Source organism: Vicugna pacos, chromosome 4 (assembly GCF_048564905.1).
Source record: "Vicugna pacos chromosome 4, VicPac4, whole genome shotgun sequence".
NCBI lineage: Eukaryota > Metazoa > Chordata > Mammalia > Artiodactyla > Camelidae > Vicugna > Vicugna pacos.
In genome coordinates, this window is record NC_132990.1 from 74,106,457 (window position 1) to 74,129,924 (window position 23,468).

The 23,468-nt window shown below is 57.2% G+C and overlaps 1 long non-coding RNA gene across 5 annotated transcripts; it reads left to right on the plus strand.

Moving 5' to 3' along the window:
• The first annotated feature begins 6,461 nt into the window (after positions 1 to 6,461).
• LOC140696179 (uncharacterized) lies at positions 6,462 to 22,999 on the plus strand. 5 transcript variants are annotated; one of them, XR_012072310.1, is made up of 4 exons: positions 6,462 to 6,620; positions 12,033 to 12,178; positions 13,825 to 13,962; positions 14,356 to 14,934. It is a non-coding gene; the product is annotated as an uncharacterized lncRNA (long non-coding RNA). The 5 variants fall into 5 exon arrangements; XR_012072309.1 differs by lacking the exons at positions 13,825 to 13,962; positions 14,356 to 14,934 and adding an exon at positions 21,288 to 22,999; XR_012072306.1 differs by lacking the exons at positions 13,825 to 13,962; positions 14,356 to 14,934 and adding an exon at positions 20,387 to 20,997.
• Positions 23,000 to 23,468: the final 469 nt, after the last annotated feature.

Consider the following 23,468-nt stretch of genomic DNA (forward strand, 5'->3'; position numbering starts at 1 on the left):
GGATTTTCTCGCAAGACCGTTACAAGTTATACCGCTGAGGTCAGTGGATCTGCAGGCAGCTCTCCTATTCCAACCTCCTCATTCCCCAATGCCTTGTCCCTCTGCAAGTCACTTTGCCTCCCCTGGCCTCAGTTACTCCATCTGTAAAATGGGGACAATAACTGTCCCAACTTCTTCAGGCTTCTGTGAGTGTCCAATCAGGTCAACTATCTGAAGCCTCAGATCCAGTCCCAGGCACACACTAGGTCTTTAGCAAGTATTAGAAACAATTAGCTCTCAGTTGGAAGATGAGCTTGGTGCTCTGCTAAAATTGGCCAGAATTAGGGGAGATGAATTCCCTTTGTGAAAGGAGATTGGTCCAGCCACACATTTTGCATTTTCTGGCCCCTGGGTCCGTGAGTCTCAAGTTTACTGAGCTTGAGATGTACCTAAGGGAGTTTTAAAATACAGAGTTCCAGGCCCTGTGCTCAGAGAGCCTGCCTGATTCAGTAGGTCTGGAGGGACCCAGGAATCTGCAGTTTAGCATCCTCTCCGCTGTCCCTAACACCCTACCTCCTCCCTGAGCTGGGAATAGATGTCATCACTAAACATATTTTGTCAGCTCTGCGCCTGCCTGGGCTGAGAGCTGGAAATGTTTTGCCAGACAAGACAGAACAGAACTTTGTATTATTTTTCTTAAGGAGCGTCCCCTATATTGTAAAAGCTTCAGGCCCCACAAAACCTGGATCTGCCCAGGCCGAACTATTGTAAGGTTTGGTGAGAAAACAGCGAACGCCTTGGCAAGCCTGAGTCTGGAAACAGAAGCCTCCTCGGCTTCTGAGCCTTGAAAGGAGAACCTACTGGCACCCTCAAAAGGGGTGGAGTATGACCCTGGAGGGCCAGGACCTTCTTGAGAGCTGAGTCCCCCTCCTATTCTGACAGCCCCTGGCCCCCATGAGCTCAGGGCTCTAAACTTCTCTAGCCCAGATGGGAAGCAGGGAGGAGCAGGCTGGTGGGAGGATGGAGGACATGGGGAAGGGAGGAGGCTGTGGAGGAGGGAGAGATTGGGGAGCAAGAGGATTAGATCAGGGCTCATGTAGACCCCTCTGGCTGCCTTATGCTCCAGCCTTTGAAGGGCCAGGCTGGTGAGAAGCCAGCCAGAGGTAAGAGCCCTCGGCAGAGGCCTTGGGGTTGACTTGGCTTTGATAATGACCTTGAAATGTCTGAAACGAGGGGAAGATGCAGGTTATCCAGGACCCACAGCTAGGGGCACGGGAGAGGGAAAGATATCGGAGCCCCCAGCACATTCCCCTCAATGTGAAGAGAGGAGGACCCCCCCACACACACCTCACTCTGGGCCAGGCCCTGCCCAAGTGCCCCATTTTACTGAATCCTCACACCCACGTCCTCCAAGTCCTCATTCTGCTCTTCTCCATCCAGCAGAGGAGGAAGTGGAGGCTCAGAGAGGGCACGACCCTTGCCAAGGGCACAAGCAGGGGAGAATACAGTACAAACCAGGACTTGGACCCAGCTCTAATTCCAAATTCCTGCTCTTAACCCTCTCCTACCACACCACCCTGGGCTGTCGGCACACTGGCACGTAGTGCAAATAAAGATGGGAATGAATGAAGTAAGAAAGGAAAGAATTCACAGGCCAGCCTCTTCCCACGCCACCCCCCCCCGCCACCCCCCAGCCATCTCTTTCCAACCCCGGTCTCCCGCTCCCCAGCCCCCTCTGCAGTCTAATTGGGAGGTTTCTAAGCCATCTCTCTTGCTTCTGTGGACTACCCCGCGCTCTTCCCGGAGCCCACCCCGAGGCAGCTTTCTCACCACAGGACCCCGGGCGTGGGGACGCCTCCTGACCCCCGAAGCCCAGCGGGAGAGCCAAGACCTCCATCGGGGTGATCTCCGCGGCCTCTCTCCCCATCCTCGGCCTTACCCGCCCCTCCCCTTCCCTGGGCAGTTGAATAATTGATCCGCCCATAAATAATTGATCAGTGTTGCGCGCGCGCCCTCTGCCTCCGGGGTGCGAGGGTTCCCCATCAGGGTTAGGGGAGCAGGACGTGCTGCGCGGGGGACCAGGACCGCTGTGCTGAGCGGGTCCGGGGGGCGCAGTTTCGCTCTGCAGGCCTTTCTCTCTCCCTCTCTCTCCCTCGCGCCGGCTTTTTCCCTTTTTCTTTTTCCTTTTTTTCTTTCCTGGAGCGAAGCCCGGCGCCAGGAGTCTGGAACCAGCTTGACAAGCTTTTGAGTTATGGAGGGGGGAGAGGAGGGAGCGGGCGGGCGGCGCGGGGACCGGAGGGGGGGGAGGGAACGGGAAGGGGGGCGCCGCTGCGGGTGCGGGCGGGGCGCGCGCACCCTCGCTGGGAGACCTTCCCCAACTTTGGGCGAACGTTGTTAGAGGGTCTGATGGTGGCGGCCTGGAGTGGGCGGTGGGGCGCGGGGGTGAGTCATGCCGCGGACCCGGCGATCAGCCCGGCTGGCGGAACGAGCCCGGCTTTAGAGACGCAATAAATGAGGCCCGAGGAGGGCGGCGGGGTTTACACGGCCTCGGGGGCCGCGGCCTCCCCCGCCGAGCAAGACATTCCTTTCCGCTGAACTGGGCGCCTGGGCCCTCGCCGCCGCCGCGCCCTGCACGCATCGCCCTCGGCAGCCCGGCCGGGGCGGGAACGGCGCCCGGCCGGCCTGGCGTGTGGGTGGCAGGACACGGGGGAGCGGGGAGCAAGGCCTGGAGTGGCCTCCTTTCCCTCCCTGTGCGGTTCCCCGGGAGCTCACTGAATCCCCAGCTGCCCGGGAAGGACGGGATCGGATTGCCTATTTAAGGGGTGGGGAACCTGAGCCCAGTGAGGGGCATCGCTGCGGCAGGTCGCTCAACTGCCTGCCCGGGGTGTCTGATCCCCGCTGCCTCAATTCCTTAGCCTGAGACTCTCCATTCAGCCCTCTACCAGGGTTTTGACTTTGGGCCTGGCAATATCCCTTGGGATTCAGGGCCAGGCACACGGTAGGGGTACCTTGGCCATTGGCTGAATTTGACTGAGTCACTTTTTCAGGAACCTCGGAGAGCAGTGAGCATGCCTGTGCATCTGAGCTCAAAGCGTCAAATGCCCCCAGCCCCAGGGCCAGGCAGGGGTGAGAGGTGTTTGGAATTATTGCTTTACCAGGACGAATTGTAGAGAGAAGTTTCCAGACCCCTTGAGATCTCCAAGGAGACTCAGTGTACCCCAATGGACACTCTTAGATGCTAACAGAGACCAGGGTCCAAGTATGCCTTCCCCTGAACTGGGGGTCTAGCCATGTTTGACTTCTGTGTATCACGGTTTCCTTTATGGGTCCCCAGTGTTTCCCCTACCCCAGCCACAACTGGGCTCCTGCCAGCCCTGCCTGCTTCCCGCCAGTTAGTGACCTGGACCTGCTGGGCTCTGGAGTGTCACAGGCCTGGCCTCTGATTCCAGCTTTGTGGCCTGGGGCGGCCACCTCCACCACTCTGAGCCTCTCTAGCTCATGTGTGAGATGAGTTAGTAAGAGTCCCAGCCTTGCCTGGGCACTGGAAGTTTCCACGAGGCCATGGCAGTCTTGACTCAGCACAGGTCTGGCACACCGTGAGCACTCAATGCATTGTCACTGTTGTTGGAGGTGGTTGTTTGTTATTATTGTTATTTCTTAAGGGCTCACTGGGGCCTAGCGAAGCCCCCCTCCTTGTCCCCCTAAGCAGAGCTGAGAGAATGCTGAGCCTGTGAAGCAGCCCGGCTCCTCCTCCCCGTCCCCCGCTGAGCTGAGTGTGTTGAAATCATCCCAGAGAAGCTGCTGGGTAGAAATTTCCAGTCTTCCTGGCAAAGCTGGGAAGAGGTTGGGTGCGGCTCAGAGACGCAGTCAGGCAGGCTTTGCAGGGACAGGGCTGGGGAAGGGCCCCCAGTTGGTCTGTGAGACCCGGGAAGCGCCCCCGGCCCTGGGCAGCGCCTGGCCTGCAGCTCCAGCCCCCAGCTGCTGTAGCGCAGGCAAGAGCCCATCGTCCTGGGGGGGCGAGGGGTGGGAGGGGGCGGAGGGCTGGGGCAGGAGCCAGTGCTGGCCGTGCCCTCCTGGAGCAAGCCCTGTACTCCGGGAGTCTGAGTGAGCGCCCCTGGAAGATGGCATACCAGGGTTGCTATGAGCACTTAGCACAGTTCCGAGTACGCCATAAGTGAGGGCTCTTTAGTGACTGTCCCAATCACGGGGGCCACCAGGCCTCTGAGAGGCCCACATTGCAGATTCCTTGGTCACCAGGAGGACCAGAGGCTCTGATCAGGATGGTGGGTCTCACTGGGGCTGTGGGGGAGTGGCCTAGAGAACCCACCAGGGACCTGGCAGACAAGCTGACCCTTGCTTTGCTCACAGGGCTGTGTGACCTAGACTAAGTAACCCAGCTTCTCTGGACCTTGTTCTCTTGATCTACAAAACAGACAGTGACCTGTGACCCTCACTCATCGGAGGGAAGTAAGGAGCTCTGGAGTGGGAGAAGATGGGGGTCAAGTCCCAGCACTGCCCTAAACTGAGCGGGTGACCTTGGACAAGTCTGAACGAGACTGAATAATTCTGAATAATGTGAGTGAGTAGAACATGTCAGCGGCTCTCTGCTTCAGGCCAGTGCTGGGTGTTGTACATACACTGTCATCCCCCTGCTACTCTTGGGGGGAGGTTTTGTTATTGACTTTATTTTCCAGATGAAGTAACAGACTCAGAGAGGCCGATTCACTTTCTCAAAGACACACAGCTAGGAAATGAGAGAGTCAGGATTCAAACCCTAAGATGCTGGCTTAAAGCCTGAATCCCTAAAGAAAATGCCAGTTGAATGTTTTCAAAAATAAAACATTTCAAGCACCTACTATGTGTAAGACATCGAGATAAGTGGGAACAAAAATAAGGACGCATGGCAGAGACATCGAGAAGCTCATACCTGAGTGAGAACACACATGACTCCAATGACACCCTCATGGAAGTTTGATGCAGAAAAGCACCACTGTAAAAGTACCACCAGGGCTGTGGGACACCAGGAGAGAGGTGGGGGGCAGGGAGGGTGGGAGCCGGGGGAGGAAGCACAGAGGCCAGGAAACAGGGAAGTCTGGTCTGGAGAAATGAAGAGGAATTTTAGTGGAGGGCACTGGAGGCAGGCACAGCAAGGGCAGAGGCGTAGCAGCATCAGAGGAGGTAACACACTCGGATGGTGTTGCTAAAAGCCCTAGGCAGCTACCTTCGCTGTATGAAAGTGGGGAGCCATCGAAGGTCTTTGAGCAGAGGTGGCTATCATCCTGTGGGAGCTGTAGAAAGACAGTCCTCTCGGCAGAGGAACTAGAAAGGACACACAGGAAAACTAGAAGGATGAGTTGCTATGCATTGCATGAACTTTTACAGTGCTTCCTTAAAAAAAAATTTTTTTTTTGCCTTTTAAAGGTATAACTATTCCAAAAAAAAAAAAAGAAAATTTTCAAAGGAAAGAGTGGGACTGGGAGGCAGAGGCGTGGGCGGCTGCAGCAGGACTGAGCCAGGATGGGTGGGCCCAGGTGGCCTCTCTGACTGCTGGCTCTGCGGCTGCTTGAGTGATGGGCTGGCAGCCCCTTCTCAGAGATTGACAGGTGGGGCCACCAGGCTTTGAGACCTTCCTCTTACCTAGAGCGTGAGCCTCCCCTGACTGATGGCTTCAGCCAGTCCCTGCTTACCCCAGAAGTCTGTTTGCATCCCAACTCCTCCCCTTGGGCTAGGCTTTGGGACACAGGCTGATCCTTAAATCTCATTTTTGGGCTAAATGGGAACAGTTATCCCAGGGGCCTCCCTGTGTCCTTGAGGACAGACTGTCCCATATAGAAGCACAAGGCACCATGCTGGGCGCTTTCCGGGCAGTATCTCTTAATCTGAAGATAATCCAGAAAAAAGATATGTTGCTCTCCCCATTTGACAGATGGAGAAATGGGGCTTAGTGTCTTGCCCAAGCTCGTACAGTGAGTGGGGAAGTGGGATTCTCACCCAGGGTGGGCTCAGCCGAGAGCCCCTACCACTAGGCTGTACAGCCTCTGGCTTCTCAGGAGAAAATCTTTCACTCCCCCACTGCAGACCTCATGCATTTGGCCTGCTCTGGTTCCCAGAACAGGGGCTGCAGTCATGCCGCTGAGCCATTCTCTCTGCCTGGAATGCCTCTCCTCCCTTCTCAGCGCCATTCACAGGGCAAACTCCTACTTAACCTGTGAAGCCCAGTGGAACCATTGCTTCCTCTCAGAGAGTCCCAGACAGCACCTCCTGTCCTCTTATCTGTTCCCATAGAGCTCCCCAAGAGGGGAGGAAAAAACTCAGGGGACTTGGCTGGAACATGAGTTCCAGCCCAGCCCCGCGTGGGCAGAGAGGAGGGAATGATGGGCTTGTTCTGGGTGCTCAGAAGGGCAGGACTTGGGCAGGGTGGACGTGAGAGGGAGGCTGGCCTTGGCTCACCCAGGGAAAGACGGATCAGCCAGCCCCTGGGATTATTTGGCTTAGAGGCCAGGATAAGGACAAGTTCCAGAAGGAGAGGGAAGAAAAGATCCAGGCTGCCTAGCATGGTCTGGCCAGCTCTCCACCAGCCCAGAGACAACAAGCCATTTTCTGCCGGGCCCTCCCAGCATGCGTGCACCTGGACCTCTGAGGCAAGGCGGGGGGTGGGAAGCCGTCTTCTGTGCACAGGTGCCCTAGACCCCACCCCTAGGGAGCGTGCGCGCAGAGAGTTGAAAGCCCCCTCTTAGAGCCTAGAGGCCCGCACGCTGGGGCGGAGATGACCAGAATTGGGAACAGTGTAGTGTGTGCTCCTCCCAAACTCAGAGGATCCCCAGTGCCGAGAGCAGTCTCTGGCAGTCTCTGCCAGAGCAGTCTTCAGCATTGGTTGATGAACGAATGAATGAATGAAGGAGTGATTGCCTGACCCCGGGCCCAAGGAGGAGGGCCAGGAGCCTTGAAGTCTGTCTGCCTGCTGCCTTGTGAAACAAGACCTCCCGCATCCTGTGGAGCCCCTGCTGTGTAGGGCGGGGTTGGGGGGGTGCTTCGAGGGAGGCAAGTAAGGGGACCAGAAGCGCCAGGGGCATAGGCCCTGCTTGGGAGGGAAACAGATCATGAGCCATGTTTCTCTGATGCCTGGGCACAGGCAGTACCAGGATCCCTGAGGAAATTTCAGGTACCCCGACATTGCCCCAGCGGGGATCCCCACACACAATTCCACAGAGGGCAGCCTGGTGTGGTTGTTGAAGTCGGGGGCGCTGGCCTCAGACATTTCTGGGCTCCAGCTTCACCTCTCACAACTTAGATCAGTACTTCAGTGTCCTGTCTGAGAAGGGGCCTGACTGACAGAGGGGCCTGAGTGATAGAGCCGCCTGCTGCCCAGGTTTGCTGGGGAGCTCAGCACATCCTGTCTGCCATTGTTGTAAACAGCACAGGAGAGCAGGGAGCAGAAAGTACCCAACAGACAGGTCACAGGCTCTGTCTCTTCGTGCCACCCATTTACCAGGTGACTTTAGGTAAGGCCCAGCCTTTCCCCAGGCCTCAACTTCCCCACTGATAGTCAGGCCCTGTGACCCTTCTCCCAAGCTCCATGCCGGACTGCACACACAGCTGCCTCCCCTAGACCTGCACACGGTCCCTGGCACTGCCCAGAGACACACAGGCACGCGTGCACACGTACACACACACACACACACAGAGGCACTCACATAGGCTTACACGTGTGCGCACAGGCGCATGCTCACACCAGCACACACTGTTCACACAGGCAGACACACACACTCAGACCTCGAGGGCACATTCCACACTCACATTCAGCCCCCTCACCCTGTGTCTCCGCTCCGCCCTCACTCTTGCCCTTGGCACCCACACCAGCTCACACTCATGCTCACACTCACGCTCACACTCACACACCCCCCCCTTTCAAGTCGGCTGTGCACCAACTGTTGGCGCGGGCGGGGCTGGGAGCGGGCAGGGAAAAAAACCCCACGACTCAGCCGGGGAAGAGGGGGTGCGGGGGGTGGTGCGCGGGCGAGGGAAATGACAGCCCGCGGTCCCCCTCGAGTCCCGGCTCATGAATATTAATACGACGGTAATTAAAATGCAGGGACGCAGCAGGATGGATGCGGCTGCCTCCGGAGCGCTGGGGAGCGCGGCGTCTTCGCAGGCGGGTGGAGCTCGCTCCTCGCCCGCGAGCGCGGGATCGGGCTCCGGGGCCTGGATCCGGGACCCGGGGCTCGCGGCGGGTGGGGGTCGGTGTGTTTTCGGCGCGGCCGAGCGTGGCGGCCCCGCGTTCCCGCCCGCGCCCCTCCGCGCCCTGCCCCAGGCCGGGCCGCCCGCCAGGCCGCCGTTTCCCGGAGCCGGCCCCCTCCCGCCCTCGCGGCCCGGTGATGTCATCTGCACAAAACTTTCCGCTTCCCGGCCGTCTCGGGGCCCTGAGTCATCCCGCCCCCGGCCCGGCCCGCGCCGTCTGTTTGTGGAGCGCTGGGCCCCTCTGGCCCCGGCCTGACGTCAGGCTGGCAGGGCCTGGAACCGCGTGGGGCCCCTGAGCCCCGCTCTGCGGGCCGCTAGGGGTGGGAACAGCCCCCCTGGGGGCTGTGGATTAGGCCAAGGTGAAGGGCACACTCTGGGTTCCAGGTTCAAGTCTACAGTCGCCTAATGTGGATTGCTTGACCTGGGGCAAGTCCTTTAGGCTCTCTGAACGTCAGGCTCCTCATCTACCACTTAGCAGGGGCTCAACAAATCTCAGATGCAGCGAGTGAATTGTGCAGCTGGGTGAACCCAGGCCCAGAGATGGGAAAGGATTCACCCCAAGTCACACAGCAGATGGGCAGCAGAGCTGGATTTCTGGGCCCAAGTTCTTTCTGCCTTGCCACATGCTGTCTGTTACCCACGCCTGAGGACCCTTTCTGGCATATGCTGAGAAAACGCTGCAGACAGACAAGGAGGGGGCGGGGGTGGGGGTGCTGCCTGGGTTTGCATCCTGGCCAGTTTTTGCATCTCTGAAGCAGGACTGATAATCCAGTGTAATAGCCATGGGGAATCTATGATGCCAGAGGATCAAATGAGAAAATACCACCCAGTGTGAAGAGTATGGGGAAGCTTGATGAAGAGTATGATCGTAGTCGCAGTCAGGTGAGAGGGCCACTTTGGAGTCACCTGGGTTTAAATCCTGGCTCCCCCACCCCGACCCCCCATTCCCTTCCCTCCTCTGTGCCCTCAGGCCAGGTACTGACAGTTGAGTCCTGGGCCAAGGCTGCCATCTTCCATATCTCAGCCTCCTGGGATGCTGGGAAAGTTTCTCAGCAAATGCCCACCCCGTCCTTCACCAGAGACGCACAGTGAGTGCACCCAAAACACGGACAGTTCTTGGGCTCTTTCTTGTGCCTTCGGCATACAATCTAGGGACCCAATATATAAATGGGGAACTAAGAAGCTTCGGGCTACTGCTCTAAGGAGCTGAGCAGGGATTAGGCTCAGGGCTGGGATCCCAGACCACGCAGCCTCCCAGAAGCACGGCCAAGGCTCCGGCGGTTCCCCAAACACATCCCCACCTCCACCCAGCATCTGCCCCTCCTGCCTGGTCAGTGTGGCTTGGCACCTCTCAGCGCCACCCCCAACTCCTGTTTATGCACACCCTCAAGCTACCTGAGAAAGGCCCGCCCTGCGAGCCCCCACATCCTTGCCTTCCCCCTACCTGCCCCCCAGCCTCACTGGAGCTCTTTCAAGTGCGCCAGTGCTCCAGGGGGCGGGGTGGCCTCTTCTTGCCTAGAGGCCTTTGCATACACTGTTCCTTCCCTCTGCCCAGAACACCCCCTCTCCTCTCCCATTTTCCTGGTTAACATCTCCTCCTCCATCTCTCCTTAGCTCTTCCCCTGGGGAGTGTCCCAGTTACCACCACCCCACAACACACACACACACACACCAGCACACTCTCCCCCACATCATGCAGACCACACCACACACAGGCACAGACACACCCCACTATACAGATCACAGTCACAAAGGCGCGTGTGCACACACACGCACACACACACACATTCCATATGCCAGAAACCACAGACATACTCCACACACATCACACAGACCATTCAGTACACACACCTTGCATAACCTGACCACACAAAAACACACATATTCACACACAGACCTAACAACACGCAGCAAGTCTGCATTGGTGCCCCTCTTCTGGGCTCCTGCAACCTCTAGTCTTATCTCCCCACCACGGTATTTACCCCACCCCCTCCAATGAGGACAGGGACTCATCCTTCTCCTCCTCCATTCTCTCTCCAGCCCAGGGCCTTGCACCAAATCTTGCTCAGTTAATGCCTGAACCCCTGACCCCTCCCATGGCCAACATTGTCACAGTTCCACCTCCAGCAAGGCCCTCTCATATGTGAATCAGCCCCCATTTCTGCTAGAGGCTGTCTGCACTCCCCCTAGAGCTGCTCCAGGCCCCACCCTTTCACCCACAGGTCACACTTACCTGGGCTGTGGTCAGCCCCACTCCCACCCAGACCACAGCTGCTTAACAGGAAGAACCATGTCCAGTGGCTACCTGTCCCCACTCCCTCCTACCCCCATCACCCCTACCCCAGGTCAGCCCAGGGCCTCAGGAGTATTTGGTGACTTGACCTGCATCAGAGCCTTAAGGTGACTTCTGTCTGGGGTCTCAACTTTCTCATCTGTAAAATGGGGTCACATTGACAGTACCTTGCAGAAACTCAGAAATGTCACAGGGGATGTCATTTCAGGGTTACCAGGTCCCTGTGGGGCTGGATTTGGGAGGGAACTGAGCTTTGGGAGGTGCAGCTCATCCCCTAGGTGAGCCCCTTCCCCAAGTGAGTGTCCTGGTCATGTCCTTCCTGCAAACTGGGTCCCCTGAGATGTTGTAAAAAGTCCCCTCTGGCGTGGAGACCCAAGCCTGGCTCTATTCTAAGTGCCCATGGGCGTGCCTGCCATGCTCAGCCCCCATAGACCACTAGTCTCCAGTCTCTCCCTGAGCCCTAGGACCTGGCAGCTCAGTTCTTGGAGGGGATGAGCAGTCCCTGGGAGATGGAGGCCCCACACCAGCTGACCATGATGACAAGACAATTTGGTTCCCTGGCTGAGTGCTCTAGGCTCCTGGCTCTCTGAGGTGGAATGTTTCAAATGGAGAGGAGTTCTAGAACCACCTGATCAGTTTGGTTGGGGGAGCCATGGACCCTGCCTCCTGCCTGCTGGGACCCACTGATTAAAAAGGGAAAATTGATCACAGCTTCTAAGTATTGACCACCCCCAACCTGATGTGAGCCAGGCACTGTGAGATATTCTGACAGCGAGGTTTCTCCAACTCAAATGATGCACAACAGATGAGGAAACCTAGGCTGGGAGGGGGAAACGCTGTGCCCCAGGCCACGCAGCTGCTCCCTAGACTTCCTGGAGGAGCCAGAATATGAAATTTTCTGCGTCCAAAGTCTGACCTCTTACCCACCTGGCTACTCTCCCCTCTCTGTTGTGTCAGTGGAGAAATAGGCATGTCCAGTCCCCGCCTTGCCTCACACCCATGACTGTTCTCCATCCACTCAACTCCTCAGCATCACCTGCAGGACCTCCACAGAGAGCCTTGGCCTGAGACCTGGGGAGTGGGGCTGAAAGCAGGTGCAGATCACCAGGGGAGCTTCCCAGGCAGGGTCATGAGACCCCAGGATGTCAGACTGAAAGAGACCTCAGGGATCACCACTTTGGAACCCTGTGTTGCACACATGGATAAGCCTCAGCTCAGAGAGGTGGAGACACTGGCCCAGGGACCCACAGCAAGATAAGTGCCCAGCTGGGACTGGATGGGAGGAAGTGGTTCAGCGTTGGAACTCAAATGCCCAGGTTCAAATCTGGGTCTGTTGCTTACCAGCTGTGAGCCTAAGTCTCTGAACCCTCTGTGTCCTCATTCTGGAGAATGAAGAGAATAATGGATCCTATTTCAAATATGATTGCCAGAAATAAGCATATTCTATGCAAAAAACAGGGCCTGGGACCCAGTAAGCATGCAATAGATTCTGTTGTCCTCAGTCTCCTCATTTCTATTCCAGTGCAGACCCTTCTGTCCAGGGAACTTTCGGTGTCACCTGCTCAGGGCCAGGCACTTTGTCAACACTGAAGATGGAGCAATGAACAAGACGGATCAAGCCTGCCCACCTGGTGCTTACAGTCCAGATGGGAAACACACTCGAAACAGGTAACTCCAGAGCCAATCAGCTCATTATGGTGCTGGTGTCATTTCTGCTGGTCCAGGGATTCAGGGAGCTGCAGTTGGCAAGATGAAAAGCAGAAAGCACGGTTCTAGGCAGAGAGAATAATAAGCCCGGGGAAGAAAGGACATGAAGCTGTCCAGACAGGAGAGAAGGTCCAAACGGCTGGAGCTCAGAACCAAAGGTGATGGAGCCTGGGAATGCTACACCCAGAGCCCGAGAGCCAGGGATGGGTAGAGAGGGAAGGAAGTGGTCAGTCAGGCTTGCTTTTTAGAAAGATCTGTCTGGCAGACATAGGGGGCAGGTTGGACAGGGAGATGGGCAGAGTGGGAGCTGGGGGCCCAGCCTGGATCGGGGCAGGGGCAGTGGGCGAAGGAGGGAAAGAGCTGACTTCTTGAAGTGGGAAGCTCCTTAGTTTTGGGTAAGTATTGGGCTGGGGGTTGGGGAGGAGACAGCACCTGGGATGCACATCTGGAAGTGTTGGTCAGGAGTAAGTTCAAAAAAGAGGGAAGCGCTGTACCCAGCTTGGGCCACCCCAGCGGCAGCAGTGCCCAGAGACCCCGGCAGTGCTCTCAGGTTAGAGTCCCAACCAGACAGCAGCACTCTGGCCCTTTTCCGCGTGGGCCTTTCCTCATGGGGCAGGGAGTGCTCGAGACCAAGGAGACAGTCCCAGGGAGATCCGTGATCTGGACACCTGGGACCGTGGAATTTCCTGCTTAGTGACCCCCAACCCACCTCCTTGGTCCATCCTCTTGGGGGTGGTCTGAGTTGTCCATTTAGATACCCATAAGCCCTAGGGTATGGGCAGAGTTTATACACTGAAGCTGGAGTGTCCATACCAAAAACCTACCTGGAAAAGAATGAAACCTGGGGCAGAAGGAAAAGAGGAGCTGGGTGGAAACTGCAGGCCAGCGCTGCCTCTGCCCAGGCCCCACTTCCAGCGTGGAGCCTGGCGTCTGAGACTTCTAAATACAAACCCAGCCTTCCAGGGATGTTTGCCCTTAGGAAGGTGTATTTGTCAAGGAAGGAGGACAGAACATATTTTATTTAGCAGTTCGTTAGCTTGATTTATAACTTGTAAATACTTAGACGTGAGGTATGTGAGCAGTCTCCATATGTTCCACATCAGCATTGGGTGGCATTGGGTGGCCGACCCTGGACCAGCGGGTCCACCCCAGGGAATCCTCCAGGCTTCTTTAGAGCTTCCTGACCCTACTGCCTGTGCCCTTCCTGCACTCCAACCAGTACCTCAGCCTTTAGCAAAGGGTCCTCCGCCTCCCCCGTTAAATGTTCACCTCTAGACCCGCCTGCTCCAGGAAGCCTTCTCTTCCCAGAGGCCCTGGCTCTTCAGCTGTTGTCACTAGTATTATTTGGTCACAGTGGCTCCTGGTGGTCTGGCTAGCTGGGGATGGGAGTCCTGTCCCTCCTGCGAAACCAGGAGCTCCTAGAAGCACCACATCCCAGCAGAAGCAGTTTCTTGCCTTGGGTAGGAATCCAGGCTCAGAACGCACACCGGCTTGGGGTCAAATCCCACCTCTGTGATTTTCTTGCTGTGTGACCTTGGGAGGCGCTTCGCTGCTCTGAGCTGGTTTCCTCTTCTGAAAACCCATAATCATAACTGTACCTCTTGCAGTGAGGAGGCAGTGAGGAACGCGGAGCCCACGTGTGCCCGGCACTTGGCAAGTACTCGGGGAAGGAATTAGGAAGGGCAGGAGTTACATCATCCACGTCTTTTTACAGCTGAGAAAACAAGCGGAGGAGGCTCAGGGAGGTGAGGCCGGTTGCCCAAGGTCACGAAGCCTGTAGGGGGAAGGGGTCCACGCCAGGCTGGCCGACTTGTGCTCTAACCACTGAGCTCTCAGGCCGCTGGCCTGCCCCCCAAGTACCCTTCCCTAGTCTCCGTGGCCCATGGGCGCCCGAAGGCAGCGTGGGGCCGCAGAGACAAGAGGCACGACCAGGGCCGAGCCTGCGGGGCGGGAAGGGTTAACGGGCTCCGCCGCATTGGGCCGGCCTCCGGGGGAACCAGCCAATGGGCGCGCGCCGCGATGAGGTAATGCCAGAACCGCGCGGAGTGGGCGGAGCCAGCGGGGACCTTGCCCGCTAGAGTTCTTTCGCTCCCCATCTACTCCTCACCTTTGACCTTGATGTCCACCGCACCCCGCAGCCTTACACCCGCAGAAAACCCTGTGGTGGAGCTGAGGGTCTCCGGCGGCCCTGAATCCTTAAGGTCTACGGCAGGAGACTTCCTGCCTCCTCCGGGACTCAGTTTCCCCTTTTGCAAGAAGATCGCTAAGGTGGTGGACGGTCTTGGATTCCAGGACAGTTTTCAGCGCCTCCCTGCCCTTGGCCCACAATGTAGCAGGAATGGCCCTGACTCTCCTCAGGCGATGCCCAGCGCCAGGGAGCGAGGAATCCTGGGCACCAAACGGAGGGAACCTCACCAGTCCAGTCACAAGCTCTACATAGCCCCGAAGCATCAGCCTCTCCCTTCCGTTGCATGTCTGAGCACCCCTCCCCCCGCCCCGCCATTCCCCTCTGCTGCCACCAAGCCCCGAGTTAGATGCAAAAGCAGCCAGATCGAGCCTGGTCACTGGTCAAAGTTCTTCCAACCACAAATATTAATTGAGCGTCTACTACGTGTAGCTCAGAGCTGCGGGCTTGGCTGCTGTCTAGCCGGCTTCCGAGGCTGCCCGGGACCCCAGGGAAGGAGGGGGGCGCCCTCCCGGCCTGCCGGCCTGCAGGGGGCCGCACACCCCTCCAAGCTACCTGGGCACGAAGCGGTTAATACCTTTCTAGCCGAGCTGGCAGTGCTGCTGCGGCCTGGGCTTATTAGTCAGCTCGCAGGGAGGGGGGCGGTGGGGGAGGGGAGGGGCTCCAGTTGAGAACCGCAGAAAGCTATTCTCAGGGGCTCCCAAGTGTGGGGAGGGCGGCTCAGCAGGAGCTGCTGCTTCCCAGAAAGTTGATTATTTTTAACCCAGGAAGAAAGGAAGGAGGCGAGGGAGAAGGACTCAGAGAAAAGAGGAGAGGATTGCAGCGGAGAGGAGAGGACGGGGAAGGGGACTGGGGAGGGGGAGGGAAAGGGAAGGCGAGCAGGATATGGGGAGAGGGAAGGCAAGAGGCAAGGGAGGAGAGGGGCAGGCAGTGGGGTCAGGGAGGGGAGTGCCAGGAGAGGCAGGACCAGTTGGAGTGGGGGAAACCAGCTGGCGGGGGGTCTCTGGGAGGGGAATGGATGTGGAGAGGGCACTGCCATCCTCCTCAGCCCCTCCTTGCACCCCTCTGGCTCCTCTCCCAGGCCCGGAATCTGTGGGGCTCTCCTGCTAGATCCACCCAAGGCTGACCATCCTAACCTTCCCAAGCCTGAGCTGAGAGCGGTGCTCTGTTGGATACCACCAGCCCCGGGCTGTGCAAGGCCCTGGGGCTTGGAGAGTTGGGGCATAAGGTGGCTGCAGCCCTGCCCTATGGTGCTCTTCAGCCCATAGTGGCATCAACATCGTGACTTGTCCTTGTCAGGGTGGTGATCACTGGGGGAGGAGGGGAAGGAGGGCTGCCCTGGAAACCCCATGGCCTCTGCCAGGAGGGCTTCCTGGAGGAAAGGACAGAAGGGACCTAGGGCTCCCTTTCTCCTGCCTTAGGATGGAGCTAAGCTGAAAACCAAACCTGGAGAGGGGACCTACCTGGAGAGGGCTGGGGACACAGTAACAGACAAGACGGACGTAGCCGGGCCCACACGGGGCTCACAGTCCTGCAGGGGAGGCAGGGGCTGCACAAATCCCTATGAATAATACATTAAATAATGACAAGAGGGTATCCGGCTGGGAGGGGACCCTGCAGGGGGTTGGAAGGGCTGGTCCCAGGGGCCTGATCTCTGCAGGGGTCATACGAGGGCTCCCTGAGAAGGGGTGCCTGAGGACCAGGAGGTACTAACCAGAGGGAGAGTGACTGGTGGAGGGAGAGGGGCCGGCGTGGATAAGAGTCCCAAGGGCAGAGACCCCAGGGCCCCCAAGAGGGGATTAGTGTGTCCCATTCGTGGCCCTTGTCCTACAGGCAGCTGGAAGCTTTGGGTTTTATAGAGCAGAGGGAAGAGACCAGATCCAGAAAGCTGACTTGGGCTGTAGGGGACAAGAGTGGATACAGGAGTGGTACAAGTTCTTGGGAGAGCGATGGCAGCCTGGCCTGGAGACAGAGGAGAGGCTGGCCTTGGACATGATTTGGGAGGTTGAGGACAGAGATGGTGTGTCATAGTATGGAGGTGAAGGAGGCCAAGGAGGTGTTAGGGAAGTGCCAGCCTCTGGCTTGTGCAACGAGAGAGGCCAGTGCTGTTGGAAGACAGAGGGCAGCCAAGGGAGGAGGCTCACAGGAGGTCAGGCATTTGTGTCGGGACAAGGTGGAGACAGGCTGCAGGAACAGCTCCAGCAAAGGAGCAGAACAGAGAAGGGCAAAGGGAACCACCTGTGGTACTGTGGGATGCGCTGGCATCCTCCAGAAAGGGGCTGAGTCTGCTCATGGTGGCCTTCACTGCAAGCAAAGGGGTCTGAACTCAAACTATAGTCAGTGTTGAGCAGTGGAATTGTAGGAGCAGAAGAAGGTACATTCCAGTGCTGAACACAGGGAGGGTGCTCAGCAAACAGTGACCAGGGCCAACAGGGGCTGAGTCTCTGGCAGCCCGTGCCTGCACTCCAAGGAGGGATGTGGATGAGGGAGGCGTGTCAGGGGCCAGCCTCTGGGGCAACCTGTGTGGTGGGTGTGAGACTGACTGAGTGTGTGTCCCTTGCACTGAGTGTCCTGCCCTCCCCTTGAGGACAGGACGCAGGGGGTACAACCAAACCTTCCAGGACCAGGGAATGGTCTGTCCAGGCCTGACCAGACCAGGGGGATGATGGATGGAGGAGGACCTCAGCCCCTGGCCCCAGCCCTGAAATCCCTGGATACACAAACACACACACACACACACACGCGCGCACACACACACACACACACATGAACACATGACTCTGAAACCTGGAACTAGCGCCTGATCCCCTCCCCAAAGGAGATGGGGTGGGCAGTGCTGGGTTAGTGGCTGGAGGTCAATGTCTGTATGCTTTTAACTATCGCAGGGTGCCGAGGGGGCCCTGATGCAGCAGCCCAGGGTCACCTAAACCCACTTCCCACTCAGGACCTGGGCTGGTCCTTTCCCGGGATGGAGAGCAGGTCTGCTCAGCCTGGTGCTGCCCTTAATATGAGCACCCAGTGGCTTGGCTGAGGCCTGATTCCAGACAGTGGTTGGGGACTGTGGCCTGGCCACCTGCTGCTCTGACCCTACTTTCAGTCTTGGACCACGTGGGCCTGTGGCTTTCCCATCCATCCTGCTACTTCCTTTAGTACTCAACCCCCTGGGGTGGGTGAACATCATAAAGTTATGGTTAAGGTTAGGGAGAAAACTGGAATACAAACCCATTGCTGCCTGGCTGGCTGTGAGCTCTGGCAAGTAGCTCTGGCCTCCGTGCCTCAGTTTCTTCACCTGCAAAATGGGGATAATAATAACAGAGGCAGAGAAACTATGGAGGTAAGGCCCTTAGCAAGGAGAGCGGCCTGTGCCAGGTCACTTGAGCCCCTGAAGCTTCCCCACCAGTATGATGAGGGCTGTGGGCTTCAGCGCTGCAAGGTGGAAGAGAACTGGACCACGGCTCAGGTGGTGGTATTGTTCCTATTTTGCAGATGAGAAAAGAGAGGCTCAGGGAATTCTGTCACTGGCTCAGCACTACAGAAAAGGAAAGGTTCAAATTCTCGGGCCTGCTCTCTCCTCCCATTTCGGTTCCCACCACCACTGCCCTCCAGATAAAGAAACTCAAGTGCAAAATGCATTTCCCCTCCAGGACACCCTCCTCTCCCTGCCCAAAACCCACACAGTGACCCTGGCCAGGCCCTCTGGGCCCCGGAGGAGCCGAGTCCCCATCGGGCATCTCTGAACTGGCTTTCACAGCGACGGAGCACAAAGGGGGGTAGCCGGGCAGAAAAAGAGCCCGACAGGCGAGGAGCCGGCTCCGCGGGCGCTTTTCTCCCCGCTTTCTTCCTCTCTCGGCTCTTTGTTAAGCTCCCTTTCAGCTGAGCCGGCAGAGCCTGGGTGTTCCGAGCTGACAATAATTGCTGCGTCTAGACAGTGTCTGGTATGAGGCCTCCCTCCCCGGCCTCCCCGAGGCTCCCTTTCCCAGCGCTGCTGGCCCTGCCCCACGCCCTGCCCTGCGTTTCCCACACCCCTTCCCCTCTCAGGCGGCCCAGGGTCCCTGTCCTGCCTCCGTCCTGCTCAGACCCTACCTCTCTCTCTCCCTCTCCCCCTCTGACTCTCAGACTCAATTTCACCCACTGCATCCGCAGGACTTAAATCCAGGGAACAAAAGTGGTTTTGCACTTGGCTCTGGCTGGGAGGCCTGGGAGAAGACTGAGCTCAGCGGAACCCTCCAGAAGCCCAGGCTGCTCACCTTGCTGGATTCTGCGCTGAGCTGGGCAGCTCTGGGCTTCATCAGCTCCTTCCCTCATCTTTCCACCGGATGGGAACCCAGAGGAATCCCCGGAGGTCCAAGGAAGACCTTCCTGGTGCCTCTGACCATCAGACACGGATGGAACAGTTTCAGGAGATACAGGGGGCGGGAAGGGAATTTTCACGAGTTTTAAGATGTGTTCCTGCCCCAACTCAGATCAGTCATTTCGGAAGATTTTCCAGGGTCTGGAATCTCACTAGGGTCAGAATCAGGACCTCAGGGTGATTCTGAGTCAGTAACAATAACAGCCAGCATTTGCTCGGTCTCCCTGCGCCAAGCATCGTGCAGTCTGTATGCATAATCATTTATGTCATCCTCCCGGCAGCCCTATGAGAGAGACAGACTAAGCCTATGATTTGTCCCATTTTATAGATCAGGAAACTGAGGCCCAGAGGGCTTAAGTAACTTGTCCAAAGTCACAGAGCCAAGCAAGTGGAGGAGCCTAGATTTGAAGCCACAGAGGCTGACTCTAGAGCCCCAATAATTAATAGCAATACAAACATTAAACGCGTACTGAATACTGGGGCTGAAATGAGCACCTGACACGTACTGTTTCCTTTATCCTCACAACGCTGTTAGACAGGATCCAGGATTGTGCCCATTATTCACATCAAAAGAGAATAGTGCAGGAGTGCTGGGTGTGGCCAGATGGTGACTGAACCCCGAGTCAGAAAGGCCTAACAAACCACTCGGGCTGCCGTGCTTGTGAAAGGCTTGGCCCCACGTAGGCGCTCAATAAATGCAGCTATTCCACTTCCCACTTCTCCCCTCTGGGCTTTCTTGAGCCCCTCCTGGGCTCACAGCCCTGGCCAGGCTGGGGGAGAGAGAGGCCAATGTGGGGCTCTGTCTTCATGACACCAGGGCTCAGAGGGAAGTGGCAAGTCAGCCACTTTCAGTATGGTGGGGGCAGGATCAGTATGACATGAGGGATGTAGGGCCTCTGGGAGCCAATAGGAGGGACCCTAAATCCAAGAAGTCTTCCTGGAGGAGGTTGAATCAACACTGTCCTGGAGGATGAGGAAGAGTTAGGCAGGTTAAGAGCAGAGGGAAAGGTGTTCCAGGCAGAGGGGACCACACGGAAGAAGGTCCTGAAGTGGGAGAGGAACAGGGTCCTCAGAGGCCCAGAGAGCCCTAAGCAGCTTTGTCAGCCCACGTGGAGGCAGGGCCAGGGAGGGCACGGGGGGAGCCGCGAGGCTGGAACCCGCAAATTGGAAGGGCCTCAATTGCCAGGAGCTGCGACCTATTCCAGGGCCGGGAGGCCAGTTAGGAGACTGTAGGAGACCTGGAAGCCGGGCTGTGATAACCAGGAGGATGTGGAATGGAGCAGGCCAGGTGTAGCAAAGAGGCCCTGAGGAGTTTTAGAAAGATGGCCGCTCATGATGTTGGGAGCTGGCCTACAAGTTTGCCTTCAGTGCCATTCCAGACATGGACACAGTGAGGACAAAGGCGTGGAAGGGAGTGTAGCCAGAGGTGTGCTCTGGAGGGGAGACAGTGGGGCAGGTTCAGCCGCTACAAGCGAGGTTAACAGCCAAGGTTTGGTGGCTCAGGTAGGAGGATTAACTGGGAAGATGAATCTGGACCCTTTGCAGGCTGGATTAAAGGGGCAAACCTGAGGCAGGGAGGCTGGGGAGAAGGCCAGGAGGCCTCCTTCCCCAGCAGATTTGTCTTCATCCCCAGCCCCTCCTCCTTCTGCAGAGTCATTTTGATTCTATGGCGACTCTCACCATTCAGTCCTCATCAAGGCCCATTGACGGAAATGTCAGACAGCATGAGTCCACGCCTGGACACTTCCTGTGGCCACTGGGGGCCAACACTGGCAGATCCATCGACGAGCTGCCTGCCTGCCCCCCAGGGCCTGCCTCGGAGAGATGCAGTCACAGGCCTGAGTTGTGGCTTCTCTGGGCTTGACTTGGAAAGTGCAACAGAGTCCTGATGGGGAGCTGCAGGCACACAGAGACAGCACCTCCTGTCTGTAGACTGAAACGCTGTTGTGAATCGGATACTGGGGGTTCGCAGCCTGGGAAAGGACTAAACAGGAGCAGGCACATGCTAGAAGGCAGGTGGGGGTGGGACAGGAGCAGTAAAGCGGAAGACCAGGCCCACCTTCCCTGACTCCACATCCCTGGGCAGATAGTTCCAAAACTCAGAATCTTTCTAGCTGTAGAAAGGATACTATATGACACATACCAGGCATTTCCTCATACCCCCAGTGAAGTGTGGGGCAACCCCAGTAATCAAACACATCAGCATGTCTGCAGCAAAGCATGTGAACAAAGATACAAAACCTTCCTGAATCTCAGTTTTCTCATCTCTAAAATGGGGCAACAGTGGTACCCAGCTCACAGGGTTGCCCTGAGAATTTGACACGTCCCATGATACCAGCTGGTCCGCGTGCCTCAGACACTGGCCCCTGCCCTCCCCCAAGCCCTTTGCACTTGCTGCGCCTTTCTAGACTATTCCTCCCCAGATGTCTCATGGGATCGCTCTCTCACTTCCTTCAGGGCGCTCCTCAGCAAGCCTTGCCCTGGCCGACCCGTCTCCTCTGACCCCTCCTGCTCTCTCTTCTCTTTCTTTCCAGTCTCCATCGTCTGAGGAATCACTGAATCAATGACTCATTAACAGCCGGCTCTCCCACAGTAGAATCTGAGCTCCGTGAAGGCAGGCCTCTGTTCTTTGCCCCCACACCTAGGACAGTGCCTGCACAGGCGGAGCTCTGATTTTTGTTGAATGAACGATTGTCTGTTTAATGAGCCTCGCCCATCAAAAAGGCTCAGTGAAGCCCAGCTGCCACCATCATCATTATTGTTACTGATGCTGCCGCAATTATTAGTAGTAGTATCATTACTACGTTCCTGAGCTGAGCCCCGACCTTGGTTCTCCAGCCTGTGAAATGGGTGTCCCGGGGCCGAGGCGTTGGCCACCAGAAGCTGATCAGGTCCTTGCAGGAGAGACAAAGAACACTGCCCCCCTCCTCCCAGGGGAGCCTGAGCCCCTCACTGAAGAGAGAGACCCGGGAGAAGCTTGGAGAAGGCACGCAGCCCCAGTGAGCAGGGCTACCAGAAGGCCATACATAATTCATTGCCAAATGGGGCGGCTGTGCGCGGGGGGCTCACTCTGCGCCTGGCACTTTGCTGACTGCTCCTCACACGTTGCCTCATTGCATCTTCACGGATTCGCAGGGTGTGATCCTTCCCCCGCCTCCCCGTTCTACCCAGGGAGGATGCTGAGTTCAGAGGATGGGGCCACCGTGCAAGTCACACAGCATCTCAGGGGCCGAATGGGGCCCCCAGTCACCGCCTCTGTGTGGAGGAGATACGGCCCTGGGGACGGGGTGGGGGCAGAGGAGACCTACCCCAGGCAAGGCAGGCAGAGGACAGGTTAGGTCACAGCAGGGCTGAGCAAGGGGCAGGGGGCCATCGCGTCACCAGCCCCGGCCCCCCTCACATGCTTCTCCTTGAGGAGATGCTTCCTGCTGTGGCCATCAAGAGTGCTGGTTCTGGAGCTTCAAAGGCTCGGTTTGCTCAGCTGGAAAGTGGGAGTAACAGAAGCCACCCGCTGGGGTTCTGAGAGTCTGCAGACAGGGTGCTGCCTCCAAAAGTGGAGTCTGCCCGGGGAGAAGCCGATCCCCAAAGGTTACAGATGCTATGATTCCATCCAGATAACATTTTTGAAATCACAAAATGTTAGCAGTGGGGGCCAGGTTAGGAGGACAGGCTGGATGGGGGTGGAATGGGGGTGTGGGTATAAAAGAGCAAAGGTGGGATTCTTGCCCTGGTGGAAACGTCTGTACCCCGACTGTGATGGAAGCTCCCCAAACCTGCGGTAAAATTATGTGTAACTAAATACACATATGAAAGCGTATAAGTAAAGCTGGAAATCAGAGGAAGACGGGTGGGTTGGGTCAATGTCCACATCCCAGCTGTGATACTGTCCTCCAGTTCTGCTCCATGTTTCCCCCGGCGGAGCCTGGGGGAAGGGGACAGGGGTCTCTCTGTGTTATTTCTGACAACTGCATGACAACCTACAATGATCTCAATGGAAATTTCGACTTAAATGTCATCTGCTTCTGCCCAGAAAGGGTTAAGTGAACCACTGCAATTCGGTCTAAATCCCTCCCTCACCACTCCCCTCCCCTCCCCCTCATCACATCCACCCAGACCGAGACCAGGGACAAGTGGGCACCTGCCAGGCAGTTGGAGTTTTCCTTGGCTGTGAATTGTCCTTCCTGCTTCACTTTGAGGGTCCCCAGCCTTTATTCTGGAACATTCCTGTCCTCTCTCACCTTCACATATACAGGAATTCAATACTGCTCCCCATGGGACTCTAGAATGGACTCTGGAGGAGGACAAGGAAGGTCTTTGTCATCAGTCTCCAGCCTGCATCCCACCGGGAAACCCAGCCACGCTCAGAGGCTCCCAGTCAGGGTTAGGAAAACTGTGACCCCCACCTGCCTCGGTCTCCAGCCCCCAAGAGAGTGTGGGGCGGTGAGAAGAATGCTGAGTGTCAGACCCCGTGGGTCCCAAACCCAGCCAAGCTTCTGCCTCGCCATGTGACTCCAGGAAATCCCTATCCTCTCCTTGGTTCTTAGTTTCCTCATTTGAAGCACAAAAGAATTGGACTAGATTATCGTGAAGAGGTGGGCCTGGCCCCGATGCTCCTGACCAGAGGAGCATTCCTGTGGTTGGAAAAGAAGAGCTGGGCCCCAGGCCTGCCTCTGGCCCTTCCCTGCATGTGACCTTGGGCCTTCCCTGCCCTCAGC